The following is a 13,953-nucleotide window of genomic DNA, read 5'->3' on the forward strand; positions in this document are numbered from 1 at the left end:
TACACACACACACACACACACATATATTTTTACACAAAAAGAAGTCACCGCTTGAAATAGGGCTGCTGTGCCAAATCTCAGTGCCTCTGGCCTTGTGGTAAGTCACTCAGGAAACCCCTGGGAGAGCTGAAGTGAGCCCTTAGGCTCCATAGGTAGGAAATAAACTTAATTTCTTTTTTTTTTTTTATTTCCTACCTATTATTTATTTAGTTTATATCCTATCTATGGGGACTTTTTACCATCTTGAATTTTCCCTGAGCCTGATGAAGGGTGTGAGAGCCTGAAAGCTTGCAGAAAGACATTTTTTTTTGCAATTTTTTAGTTGGTCTAATAGAAAGTGTCATTTCTGAACCAAGAGTTCTTGATTTTTGCATTTCTAATATTGCGTAGTACTCACGGCACCCTTCAAAGGATCTCATGGCACCTTAGGGTGCTGCGGTACCTGCTGTAGCAGAAGGAGAAGCTAGAGAAGACCTTCACGAGAGCAGCACTGTAGCAGATGCAACGAACCACCGAGCAAGGCGGTTTCTCAGGGGGCAAATATTCTTTCCCCTTCCACCCAGCTCCTGTTCAGGCTAAAGGGTGGGCACTTTTGAACCAGCTATCTAAACGCATGTGATGCTTGCCCTCCTGTCCAGCACACTGGTAACCGAGCGGGGACCTCTGTGAGCTGTTGGAGCTGAGGCTGCATCATTAGGGGTTGCATAAATGGTCACTAGGGGGTCACAACCTCTGCAGTTTGGCAGGGAGAGGGACCTCTGACACACACTCACCATGGGGTCACAAATGCATAAATGCTGTTCCCAGGCAGAAAACAGGCCACGGGATAGTAAACTGGAAATGCGGTAGGCTTGACACTCATTTCAGGCTGCAAGTTTCCATATGCCCTGCCAATCTGTTCCTTAGGAAAACCCTGCTGTCTTTAATGCTCCATCTGCTTTGCTGGCTCGTTCCTGTTTGATCTATATTCTCACTTCCCCTCATCCCTGCACCGAGCCTCGAGTCCTCAGATGTTTGTGCCAGACCCCGCTGCATTCATAAGCTCCCTGAATGAAGGCGCTGCAGAGAACGGAGGCTGCATCAGTGCCCTGGACTGCAGGGAGCTGTCCGCTTCGTGCCCAGCTTGGCTCCTTGTTAATAGGACCACAATGAGAGGAATGCACCGTTTTCCCCAAGAGCCATGTTGCACCAGCAGGTCCCTTTACTATGGCAATCAGTGGTGCTGTGAGCAGGGCCTGGTCAAGCAGAGGGATGGGACACCGAGACTGGTCTGCTCTGGCCTGCTCCCACCATTGCACTCATTAGGGGCAGGATTAAGTCCATGGTGATGGTCCTACTGGAGCAGACTTCTGACAGCAGCGGCTCCTCCCTGGGGGGTGGTAGTGTTGTTGTTTTACATCCTCCGAGCATCTAGCCCGTACTAGCGTGGGTGAAACATGCCAGTTTCCATGACATCCATACTGCTGGCATGACCTCCAAACACCACTGGCTTCCCAGCTCGAATGAAACAGGTGCCGCTGTAATGGGACCCACCTCCGAGGGTGGCCGTGACGCCCTCCTGACAGCCAAGCTGATCCTGTTTTGCTTCCCAAGGCCACCACATCTTCCTTTCATGTCTTTAGATGCCCCACGTGTATTAGGGAAGCTGCCCTTGGAGGCTCAGAGTGAGCCCTGGGCACTGCTCTCAGACTGGCCTCACTCCCTTATCCTTAATCTCCATCTTTCTCTCTCAGTCCCATGGAAGCAGAAGATAAGGGCAGATTTTACTATGGGTCTACAGGTGTCCTGTCTGCCCTGGCTCCCAAGCAGCTGCTCCCTTGCAATCCCGCAGCCCCTACCTTTTCTCTTCCCCTGGCTGCTTGCTTTCCTGCAGCGATCCCTACCTCAGCTGCCTATGCCAAATTGCAGACTTCTAATGCTGCCACCTTATTCTCTCGGGGGCAGGGATTAAGGGACCCCGCAGTGCTGTTTGCAGCTGGGTGCGCGGCAGTCGGCTTTCAGCACAAGTCTAATACAGAGCGGAAGCTCACACCTCAGGAGCCAGATGCCTTCAGTCCCCTGACCCATGGCCCTATCCAGGTCATTGCTTGCATGTGTCTTGCCTTCACCTTCGGAGGGACCACCCAAGACACAGGGGAAAAAGAAAGGACCCCTGGCTTTTCACTAAGGGTGAATTTCCCCCCTATGCCACGGACTGGCACCAAACAGACACCATCCCTCTCCCCGGCTCCAAGCCCTATTATTGCAAAATCTCCTTGCTGACACTCCAAGTGGGAACAGGGGAGCACCGAAGATCAGCAGACAGCTTCAGGCATGGCTGCCATACATTGCTACGAGGCAGGCATATTGGATTTCTCAGCCTTGCAGGATTTGGCCAACAGCTGTTATGGGCATGGTTGCTCCTCTCTGAAGTTTGGGAGATGCTGTAGCAGGTGACTGACCCCCGATGGAAAGCGCTCGGGATACCGGGTGGTGAATCTGAGCAAAGCTGAATGATCTGCATTCCCTTCCATGAAAAAAACCCACCAACAGGCTCCTGCCTTATGTTTCTGGATCAGTGGGTCACAGCTATTTCAGGCATCTGTGTCATTAAAGCAGGCAATGCTCCCACTTAGGTGAAACCTCCTGCTGAGAATTCAAGGAGCTGTTAAAAAACAAGTGGAAATAGTATTTTTTTTTTTTTAAATAATGCAGTATAGACCAATTCCCTGATTTCTTGCCAGCCCTTTTATGTTCTTAGACACAGTTGGTGGGGGAGGGGCTGACAAGGCTCACATCCAGCTGCTGCCCTGGATAGATGGATGGTCCTCCTTTAATCACAGTTTGCACCAGAAAAAGTGCTTGGTAGAGCTCTCCAATGCAAAAAGTTAACTCCATCTTATCAGCAGGGGAATGGATGGGCAGAGCCGTTGAGTAACATGCCCAGTGGTACAAACTGAGTCAGTGGCAGAGCCGGACGTAGATTTGCAGAGAACTGATCCCTCACAGCCCTGTGCCCTCGCCACCCAACCCCACCCCCTCCTCTCTGCTACCTCTTTTGCAAGGCTGTCACAATTTATTCATGAACTGCCACCATCTGGGGATGAGAAAGCATAGGACTTGGAGCAGATCTGCGGACACTGGATCCACAAAGCTTGAGATTTCTCTCTACCCGCGCATGCACAATGTAAATTTGTCACGAGCTTTGAAACGTTCGTCCAACAAGGGGAAAATCCCCAGACACCAAAATTTGCTCTCTGCTGCATGGCTGCAACCCCACGTGACTTCCCTGGCTCCCTTTCTGCCCTGCATCTCTGCTCTCTGGGGCTGCAGATGTCTTCCTCTTTGTCTGACCTTGGTCAGGGTCTCCAAGTACTTCTGTAACGTACAGTCACCCCGAGAAGTACAGTCTTACTGGGACGTGTGCATCCTGAATCAGAGAAGGCCCCTGGCAAAGCAAGCTGCTCCTGGCAGAAACTTTCCGTCTTGCAAGGTTGTCTCTGCATGAGCGGCAGATTTGTTTTCATAGGTTCTCAATGCTAATTTCTTGGTCTCCTTGATTTGACTAAATGGCCAGTGCTCTGTTTGTTGTCTCACAGTTATCCTCCCACTAACCAGGCCCGCAGCCCAGCTGTTTCAACTTGGCAGGTGGCCTCAGACAGATGGGAGAAACACCCACGCACGCTGCGTCAGTCGTCTCTGTTGCTTACGTTGCTCCCTGCTGCACGTGGCTCTTCACAGGGCTGAAAATAGGGTGAGGTCCCTGCCCTAAGGATCCTGAAGCTTGGTTTGTAGCAGCACCACATTGACAGCTCTTAAAGAATCAACATTTTCCCCAAGCCTCAGTGGTGCATGACGCCAACCAGATCAACACCCTGCGTTTCTGTCCCTACCGGCACACAGGAGAGCGATGGTGCCAGCATCACAGGCAGTAGCTCGTGCCTTCCCACCCGAATAACCAGGTGCTGTTTGCAGCTGGGAACAGCCGTGATGGGAAGCTGGACAGGAGCTCGGGTTCACAAAGCACCTGAACTGCTCAGTCAGCGTGACCCTGAAGTATTTCCTGGGGGAGTTTGCAAAAGATGGGATGAGGGTTATTGCTCTTGGCTTATTGAGTGGGGGCTCGGTGACAGGCGTGCAAGCCACATGCCGTGTTAAGCACCCACCTTCTTTTCAAGAACGTATTTCTTGTGCCTTCACTAAAGATCTTGGAGGCTGAGATTTCCAAGGCTGCCTGTGGGATTTGGACACCCCTTCCAAGAGGAGCTGGGTGTCCAAATCTCTCCTTCCGCTCTCAAGTATTTGGCTGATATTGGCAGGAGAAGGAGCAAGGGAGATCCTCCGAGCCTGGTTGTGAGAAGGGTTGGAAGGACCCAACTGAGGTCACAGAAACATGTCAAATCCCTCTGCCATGTGGTGGGGTGGCTGGACCTGACGTGTCCTGGTTCTGGGTGGCATCTGTCACCTTGGGGCTTTGTGCACACCAGCCACATGGGTTGACTTGCTCTTGGAGCATTAGCTGAGAACTGGCCTGGCAGAAGCCCTCTGCAGTGTTTCACTACACAGAAGCAGACTGATATTTTTCTGTCTGTTGGCAAGAGACCCAAAGATGAAAGCCCTGGTGACTGGCACACAGCCCTGGTGGGTGCAGTACAACTCTGATGACTGTAGTACAGGCTTGATGACTGTAACACAGCCCTGGTGGCTGCAGCACAGGCTTGATGACTGTAACACAGCCCTGGTGGCTGCAGCACAGCCCTGGTGACTGTAGTACAACCGTGGTGACTGTAGTACAGCCTTGATGACTGTAACACAGCCCTGGTGGCTGCAGCACAGCCCTGGTGACTGTAGTACAACCGTGGTGACTGTAGTACAGCCTTGATGACTGTAACACAGCCCTGGTGGCTGCAGCACAGCCCTGGTGACTGTAGTACAACCGTGGTGACTGTAGTACAGCCTTGATGACTGTAACACAGCCCTGGTGGCTGCAGCACAGCCCTGGTGACTGTAGTACAACCGTGGTGACTGTAGTACAGCCTTGATGACTGTAACACAGCCCTGGTGGCTGCAGCACAGCCCTGGTGACTGTAGTACAACCGTGGTGACTGTAGTACAGCCTTGATGACTGTAACACAGCCCTGGTGGCTGCAGCACAGCCCTGGTGACTGTAGTACAACCGTGGTGACTGTAGTACAGCCTTGATGACTGTAACACAGCCCTGGTGGCTGCAGCACAGCCCTGGTGACTGTAGTACAACCGTGGTGACTGTAGTACAGCCTTGATGACTGTAACACAGCCCTGGTGGCTGCAGCACAGCCCTGGTGACTGTAGTACAACCGTGGTGACTGTAGTACAGCCTTGATGACTGTAACACAGCCCTGGTGGCTGCAGCACAGCCCTGGTGACTGTAGTACAACCGTGGTGACTGTAGTACAGCCTTGATGACTGTAACACAGCCCTGGTGGCTGCAGCACAGCCCTGGTGACTGTAGTACAACCGTGGTGACTGTAGTACAGCTCTGGTGACTGTAGTACAACCCTGGTGACTGTAGTACAGCCTTGATGACTGTAACACAGCCCTGGTGGCTGCAGCACAGCCCTGGTGACTGTACAGGTGCAGCACAGGAGACCTGTAACCTTACCCATAAGAGGCCTGGGCCCAAACCTTCAGAGGATGTTTCTACAGGGGACAGAGGTGTCAGGTCCCCAGGCCTGTTCCTCCGGACTGTTTCCTGAGTGCAGCCCCACACAAGGGCAGGTGAGTTGGCCAGGGAGACACCATGCCCCAGGAACATCCCTCGCTGCTCCCTTCTTCCTCCACAGGGGAAGAGAGTTACCACAGTCCTGGCAAGGAGCTTATTCATGCCCAGCCAGCCATTTGGGCCAGTGAATGGGAGAGGAGCCCTCCCCCTGTCCACTTTCTCTTTGGGGTGGGGAATGTGGGAGTAGGGGCACATGCCACCCCTCACCCACTCCCTGGGCAGTGCCAGGGCCTTGCTGCACTGCTCCAGTATAACAAAGACACATGTGGCTCCATGGAGGTGGCCCATGGGAGGCCACTGCTGCAGTGGTGATGCTCAGGTTGATGCTCTAGGAAGCAGCTTGAGACCGTGGCTTTGTCTGCACTGGGATCTGAGCCACCCACGTAGCCGCACAAGCCTCCGCAGGGCAACCTGCAATGCACCAGGGTTTCTTGCATCGGCAGTAGGGGCTTGTCTGCAGGGGAAACCAGCCTGCTGATGTGGCATTGCACGCTAGCCGCCCAAGGGGATGTCCTTCTTCTGTGGCCAGAGTGCCCTTGGGTGGGCTGCTCCACCATGGGAGCGAAGTGAGACTGAGCAACCGGGCTAGCAACCCAGCAGGGGAGAGACTATGACCACCACAGTGGTGGCAGGGGAAGTACCTTGACCTAGGAAATGCAATTATAATGGCAATGTGTAGTGGAGGGTTGCACCCTTGTCTGCTTGTGGACAGGGCTCCCTATGAGAGCTTCATGGCCAGCTTTCGGTGGGAGGATCTTGGCTACACCCCAATTTTATGGAAATAACTTACTCCTGTGGCCATACATCTGAGGTCAAGTGAAACTTAGGGGCATCTGAGCCCCAAGTCTCTGGGCTTGGGCCTGCACATAGGATGCCCAGCAAAGGATTTGGAAGTATCCGAAGCCCTAGGCTGGGGTGGAGGATACTTGCCGGTAGTAGGGCCACATGTGGTTCTCGGACGATTCAAACAGATTTGGACCTGATATGGCTAATCTGACTTGGGACACGACATTTTTTTCTTAACTCCCCCCCAGGGGAGTTTGCAAGCAGTTCACAGGTTAGTTTGCCACCCTCATCTTTGAAGGGGAACCCTGAAGGTAAGCTCTTTCTTTTATTTAGAATAGCTAACCTACGTGTATTTAATATAAGTAGCTAAAACTCAACAGTTAAACCAATACTTAAGCCCCTTATTTAACTGGAGTCTAGAGCAAGGGGGAGTTTGCCTGGAAACTCTCTCACCTTCCTTCACAGTAAGCTTGGTGAGAGGAAGCAAGGAAGAAGGAAGCTTTTGAAACCAAGAAGCAATGCACCCGCCAGCTTACAGGGGAGTTTGCTAGGGAAAGTAGCAAAAGTCCCTTCCACCCCTAACTTTTTGTGATTCTGGGGAAATGCATCGGGGGCTCAGAAATACTTGCTTTTCCCTTTCAAAATCTATTGTAATATATAAATAGACCTTGCTCACTGTGGGGACAGACTCTTCCTAATGACCTCCTACGTCTTTCTTGCAGTATGGTTAGCGTGCTGTTGTAGCCATGATGGCCCAGGAAACCTAAGTGGGATGATGGTTTTCTATATGGTACCTTCCTAGGTAGAAGGGAGTTACCGGTGTTGTATGATAAAGGATTAACTCCTACCTCCTCTTCATATGACCCACTGGAGTCCCGGTTCCTTAGATGTGGACACTTGGCACCTTAGCAGTGTCTTACACTGGTCTGTGCACTGGAGCGAGTTATATCAGCATGCAGAGAGGACAACCCGCCAGCCCTTCCTAGCTACTCACAGCAGGAGCTGCTACAGGACGTCACCACTAAGTGGCAGGGGACCCTGTACTAACTTTCTTGCATGAAAATTAATTAATTTCAAATGAATGGCGGCACATTTTGCAAGGGAGAATAATCATCAGGTCTGAAGGTTGAAGCAGGTCCCTCAGGATGAAGACCAACAGGTGCACCTCACTTCTTAGCCACCGCAGCACATCACCATTCCTGGCATGCCAGGCTGTGCTTGTAGGAGACGAGCTGGTCAGGTGGAGAAACCCCTGGTCAAGGAGCCTGGGTTTTACTACTGGATGGACATGTCCCAAACCTTAGTGAAATGTGAATTCTGAGCCCTGTGGAGCATCCCTCTATGAATAGCAGGGGAGACAGCACAAAGGCCATCATGTCAAGTTATCCCCCAAGCCCAGCAGATGCTACGCTGGTTGAGTCTGAGCTGTTTTGTGTACAATTTGCAGTCTCTGCAGAGCAGTTGTAAAGGGTGAGGACAGACATGAGACTTGAACCGCTTCAGGAAGGTCGCTGGTTGGGAACCGGATCACAATCGTCCCTGGACACAAGTGACTGCATGTATGTTGCTGGTGCTAAGGGCTCTAAGTAGAACCATCACCTTTTAGGGACTGAGCTGCTGCAGCGGGGGTGGCAGAGTAGTCAGGCCACCACATCTCACAGTGATCAGTGTCCAGGAGGGAGGAAAACCAGGTTTGTCGGGACCCTAAGAAAGGCATGGCCCACACTTGCAATTTCTGTTCTTCTTCTCAAGAAAAGAAAAGAAAAGAAAAGAAAGAAGGAACCCACTCAATCAGCTCCCAGGCTTATTTGGGGCAGAGATGCAGCTTGTGAGATGCTGGGAGGACTGAGTTGATCCCTGCTTGTGGTTCCGAGGTGTCCGAGTGCTTCCAGGACCACCTCCCCTCCCAGCCCCAAGATCTCCAAGGCTTTTCTGAGCACTGAGTTATTGCATGTGTAGCATCCGCTTCCCTGGCTTGCCCTTCAGGACTCGAAATGGAGACCTGTAGAGCTGAAAGCGTGAGCTGCTAGGGCCTGAACAAAGGGACCAAGGCGCTCTGGCAGGCTTGGGTCCCCTGTGGATTGGTGCTGGGGGGGTGGTAACACTGACTTCCACGTGGGAGACCTGCACTGGTGGGTGAGAATTAAACACAGCACAGAGCTCCTCATAGGCATTTATGACATGGGCGGTACAAGGTGGAGCATGTGCTCGTACAGTCATCTCCTTTCCTTTAGGCACTTGGGTTAAGCCAATAATGGGACAGTTGAAAACAATTTTGGTATTGGACTGGGTGTGGGCAGACCCTGGATTTGGGAAGGGGTGTATGGGAGCATGATCTGGCTGCAGGAGTGAATACACCCTAGCTCCTAGCCCCACTCCCACCCCAACAAGCCAGGGTGAGCAAACTGTACCATGTAGGGGCAGCAGCGGGGGAGTTTTTCAAGTCTCTCAAGCAGGTAAAAACCTTCCCTCTCATCCTCCTTCCCCTTTGAGCTCAGTGGCACGTTTTCTCCCCTTCCCTTCCCTCTCCCTCTTCCCCACTGGCCACTGTTGCTGTCCCCAGCTGATCCTGGGGGCACAAATTGGCCGGGCTGCATGTGGAGCCAGGGATGGCCAGAGACGGAGGTGGCAGCAGGCAGGTTCCCTTCCCCTGTGCCTGCTCCAAGACTAATAGCCAACACTGGAGGGGGCCAGGCATGAGGAGAAACCCACTCGCTGCTGCTGCTGCTGTCCCTGGCTGAGCCTGGCTCCATGTGAAGCCTGGCTGGAGAGCACAGGAGCTTCCCCACTTTCCCTTGCCACCAGGGAAACCAGAGACAGCAGCAGCAGCAGAGGTGGGGAAGGAAGGGGAGAGGAGGGGGGGTGCTGCTAAGCACACAGGGGAGGCAGGGGGATTCTTACTTGTTTCAGGGACTTCAAAAAAAAGTCCCTGGCTGCTTCTCCTGCAACATGCCTGGCTAAACGGAGGGTGCATCTGCACCACTGCACCCCTCCTGCACCTGCCTCTGAGTGTAAGGCACCTACTAAAATCAAGAACAATGTAAGTGTTTAACTATCTTTTAAGTATCTGGCCTTTTAGCTTTTCTCCCATAAAATCAAACAACTGGGAAGAGGGGGAGGAAATGAATGTAATGTAATCCTCAAAACACAAAGCCCGATGTCACACAGAGTTTTTATCTTGGAGACCCCATAAAGTCCCCTGTGGATTCTGCCCCGGCCATTGATTTTGCCTGCAAGCTGTTCGGATGCTGCAGAGACTGGCGACACTATAAAACCCTAAGAGGGATACATCCACTTTTACCTTTTTTTCTTGACCAAACGTTTTCTGCACCTGGATTTATAAATGAACCTTAGCTCCTTTTTGTTCCTACAGGATTAAACTAGGCCCTTGAAGCCCAGAATCAAATAGCCCTGAAGTCCCAGGACATTCAGGCCGGAAGCCAGATTGCAGCCTGAACCCACCTCTGTTATTTACTAGGATTATTTTCACGTGGCTGAGGCTTAGAAGAGCCCCTTTCTAAATACATGGGATTCAACACTTCTGCCTTTTCATTTTCTGCCAAGACACGATGCTGCCAGGGCAATGAGAGCATGCAAGCTTCAATGAATAGCGCGCCGAGACGAACAATACCAGCTTCTCTCCGGTCATGGCTCAGCAGGCATCAATGATCAGCTCTTGAAAGCTGCTGGTTTTCTCCTGCTTGTGACGTCAAAAGGATGCTGAGATCTTAGCCCGGAGGAAAAGAAAATCTAACAGAAGGCCACCGATTGCCTCAAGTTTCTGTGTCTCTGGCCAACACTTGAGAGCCTTTGATATGATGGATCGTGCTGGCAAGCCATGGAGAATGGAGGGAGGTAACACAGGGGCTGAAGTGAGGTGCTGGAAACAATGCATACAACTCTGGCAGACAGCTGGAGTCACCTGGGTGGAAGTCCTGGTGATCCTAAGGGAGCCTAGCTCTAGATCCACCATCAGGACTGGGGGATAAATTTAGGAAGGAACCAGCCCTATCCAGAAGAGTGGAGGCTGTGAGCGACCTGCAGTGAAATCCAGCTTCAAACTGTACCATGCTTTCCCGGGAAACCTTTGACATCTCTCTAAATACTCCCACAGTATATCCCTGTCCTGCACTCAGGGGTCAACTGCTGCACACTTGTGCTGTGCTGATGTCAACCACCTGCAAATGGTCCTACTGGTTCCCCATGGCTGGAAAACCCTTTTCCACTCACCCCCACCTTGCATGTCTTGTAGCGCCCACCTGAGTATAATGCTGCATCCCTCCCTCAGTCACTCTGCTGCCTCATTTCCCTCTCTTGTTTGTCTAGATTGATTGCAAACCCTTTGAGACGCTGCCTTACTCGCTCAGGATTATTTGTACAGCACCTGGCATGGTGAGACCTCAGTCTCAGCTGGAGCTTTCCCAAGCCACTGGGGTATAAACAGTCCTCCTAACACTCTGGGCCTGGGTGAGTCTGAAGGAGGAGTTGAAAAGCAATGGCTTTGCCGATGGTTTTATTGAGTTTGCTTCCCCATTCAGCAGAGACGATGGGAAGTCTGTTTATGCTGATGGAGCGAAGGCTGGGACCGAGAAACTCAGAAGCCTTTGCTTCTGCCAGTGCACCCAGGGGCTGGGACAGTGCATGTTCCTATAAATGACTACTGTAGGTTTGACACTGGTACAAAGAGGATCTGTTGAAATGGGAAAGCAACGCCAGTTTGGTCTGCTGAGGACATTGTGCTGGTGATCTGGAGGAAGGCAGAAACTAAGGAGGCAGAGAACGAGGCCGAGTCCCCACTCAGATGCGCTAAACATGCAAATGCAGGCTGGGCCGTATCAGGAGAACGGGAGGGCAGTAATTGATTCTGAGACCTCGGCTTCTGAACACGTCGCAATGCAGATTGGTTTCCCCTGGCTATTCAGGTATTTGTATGGTTCCCATGATGCTGCAGGAGCTTATAGCCTGAACAGGCATCATGAACAAAAGAGGGAGGGGAGAAATAAAACTGCATCATCCCTGCAGGACAGGCACACAGAGAGGTCTACACCACACAGTGACCCCAGGCAGTCTCCAGCGGCTTAGCCCGATACCTACCACCACCCTCAGAGAGAAGCTGGGAAACTGGTTTGGTAGGGCTGTAATTCTGTGAGCTGCAGCTGGGGAAAGGAGCTGGCACCTGTCCTCTTTGCAATTGTGGATGCAGGCTGGATTGCCTAAGCAAACAGCCCAGCCATGCACTTGCCCCAGTCACCCCAGTCACTGATGGCCCCTGGCAGACATTGCACTTCAGTAGTAACCTGGCCTCATGTTCATGCAATTAGTGGCATGATAAAACAAGGAATAAGCTGCAAAGTGATTGCACAAGACAGTTGTTTTAACTTTGTGACCAGTTCCCATCATGCCTTAAATCAAACGTGAGGCCAGCGCCAATGGATCAGCTTATCGGCTCTCACACCAGAAGAGCCCCTGGCTTGCTCCTTGCTGATTCATGATGCTGGGCTCCCCCTGCACCAGCAGTATAGTGCAATTAGGATCTGATCCATGATCCCACAATCATGCTCCTCTCACACGTGTGTCAGAGCAGGGGGTGCAACTGCTGGGATCATGGATCATGGATCAGATCCCACAGCACTTTGAAATGAATGTCTGTCAGCCTCCATGGATGCTCCTTGGGGGACACACCTCCGAAGGGAATCCCGAGCCTCCCAGCACCAAGAACCATGCCACATGTCCCAGGCCTCCATGGGCAAGTGCAGAAACAGGAAGCACAACAAGGTGGGGAGGACGCTGCTGTGGAGTCGCTCACAGCCAGCTCCAGCTAAGCTTCCCTAGGCTAGCAAAGGCAGTGACTGGCTCAAGGCACATGGCAGAGGTGGAAACTGGCTCCAATCTCCTGAATCCTACACAAAGACCTTTCCCACAAGCATCTCAAAGCACAGGGCAATGGCCATGGCCTGGGTGAGCCCTCAGGAGGGATTGGAAGGTGATAGCTTTGCCAGTTGCTTCGGGCAACACCGGCCCAGTGGGTAGCTGCAGTCCTGGCACTTATAGTGCATAAGATGTGTCAGCGAGGGGAAAATTGGCAGCACTCAGTCCTTGGAGGGCTGCTATAGACACTATGCCGGTGAGTGGGCAGTACTGGGTTCCCCCCGCCACACACACAGCTGCACAGCCGTGGCAGGCAAGACTGCTCCTGAGCAATGGAAATACGAGCAATGAAGTCTCCTGCAAAGCAGATTTGACTCTTCTTTTCCCGTTGTGGGTGTGTGTGAAGCTAGTGCTGAGGAAAACTGCCTAGGGGTTAGACACAGATCAGGCACAGCCATACAAGACCCCACCATGGATCAGTGGCTGGGGGAGCCAGAGGGAAATTTGGAGGGGAATTGGAGTAGGCCCCTGAGTGCTGCTGTTATCATGTCCTGGCACCTCAAGGATGCCCAGGGTTTGCCCTATTTGTCCCCTCAGGCAGGGGGATGGACTTGGTGACTGCCTGAGGCCCCTTCTGATCCTGTTTCAAAAAGATTCCTGTGAAGAATCACTATTTCTGCACTTATTGCTCTTCTTTTCACAAGATCTGCCTTTGCAGGGAGGGAAGATGCACTGGATGATCTGAGAGGGGGTTTCCCACCCTCTCCTGTCTCCTATTTCAGTTCTATAAGAAAAGGACGTGAATTTATTGGACTGTTTGGGGGAAAAAAAAAAGAAATTTCGAGTTCCCAAGTCAAGCAGAGAGTTTCTATGGCACCAAGGCTGCGGCGGGCCATCAGAGCCGCTATTGTAAACACAGGCTGGCAGAAGAACATTTGCATATGCTTTGCACGCCTGACCTTATCTCTCGTTTGCAGGCAGTGATGTTCTTGAAGGCAAGTAAAATCAGAGGGAACAACAGGCGGTGAGCTGGATCAGACAAAGTGGGGAAACAAGTGGGATGAAGTGGGATTTCTAGCAGAGAATCATACAGAAGTGGGGCTGGAAAAGGGGCTGTCTAGTTCAACCCTCTGCCTAAGGCAGGATCAGCCCTCTCCAAACCATCCTGTCCAAATCCATTGTCGAATCTATTAGCAAAACTATGCAGTCAGCCTTGACAAAACCACATAGCACCCTAACCTGCCCCAGGTAAAGCAGAGGGACTACGGCAGCCAACTTCCTGCTGCTGCCGAGGTTGTTAAAAGGCAGACAAGGGTCTATGGGTAAATCCGATATCTTTTATTAGTACAACTCAAATAGTTGGAAAAATTCTTCTTAGCAAGCTTTTGGGTATAAATACCCATTATCAGGCTGAGGAAGCATCTGCAGCTGGTGTGTGCTCTTACACTTGAGAGCTGCAAGGAAGAGGGCCAAATGGAGGGAAGAAAAGTGCATGGGTGAAATACAGCCTGGCACAGAGCGCTGGATGTCAACCCTCCCTCTATATATCCCACTTCAAA

This window comes from Gavialis gangeticus, unplaced genomic scaffold, assembly GCF_001723915.1.
Source record: "Gavialis gangeticus isolate Ggan-Ray unplaced genomic scaffold, GavGan_comp1, whole genome shotgun sequence".
Classification (NCBI taxonomy): Eukaryota; Metazoa; Chordata; order Crocodylia; family Gavialidae; genus Gavialis; species Gavialis gangeticus.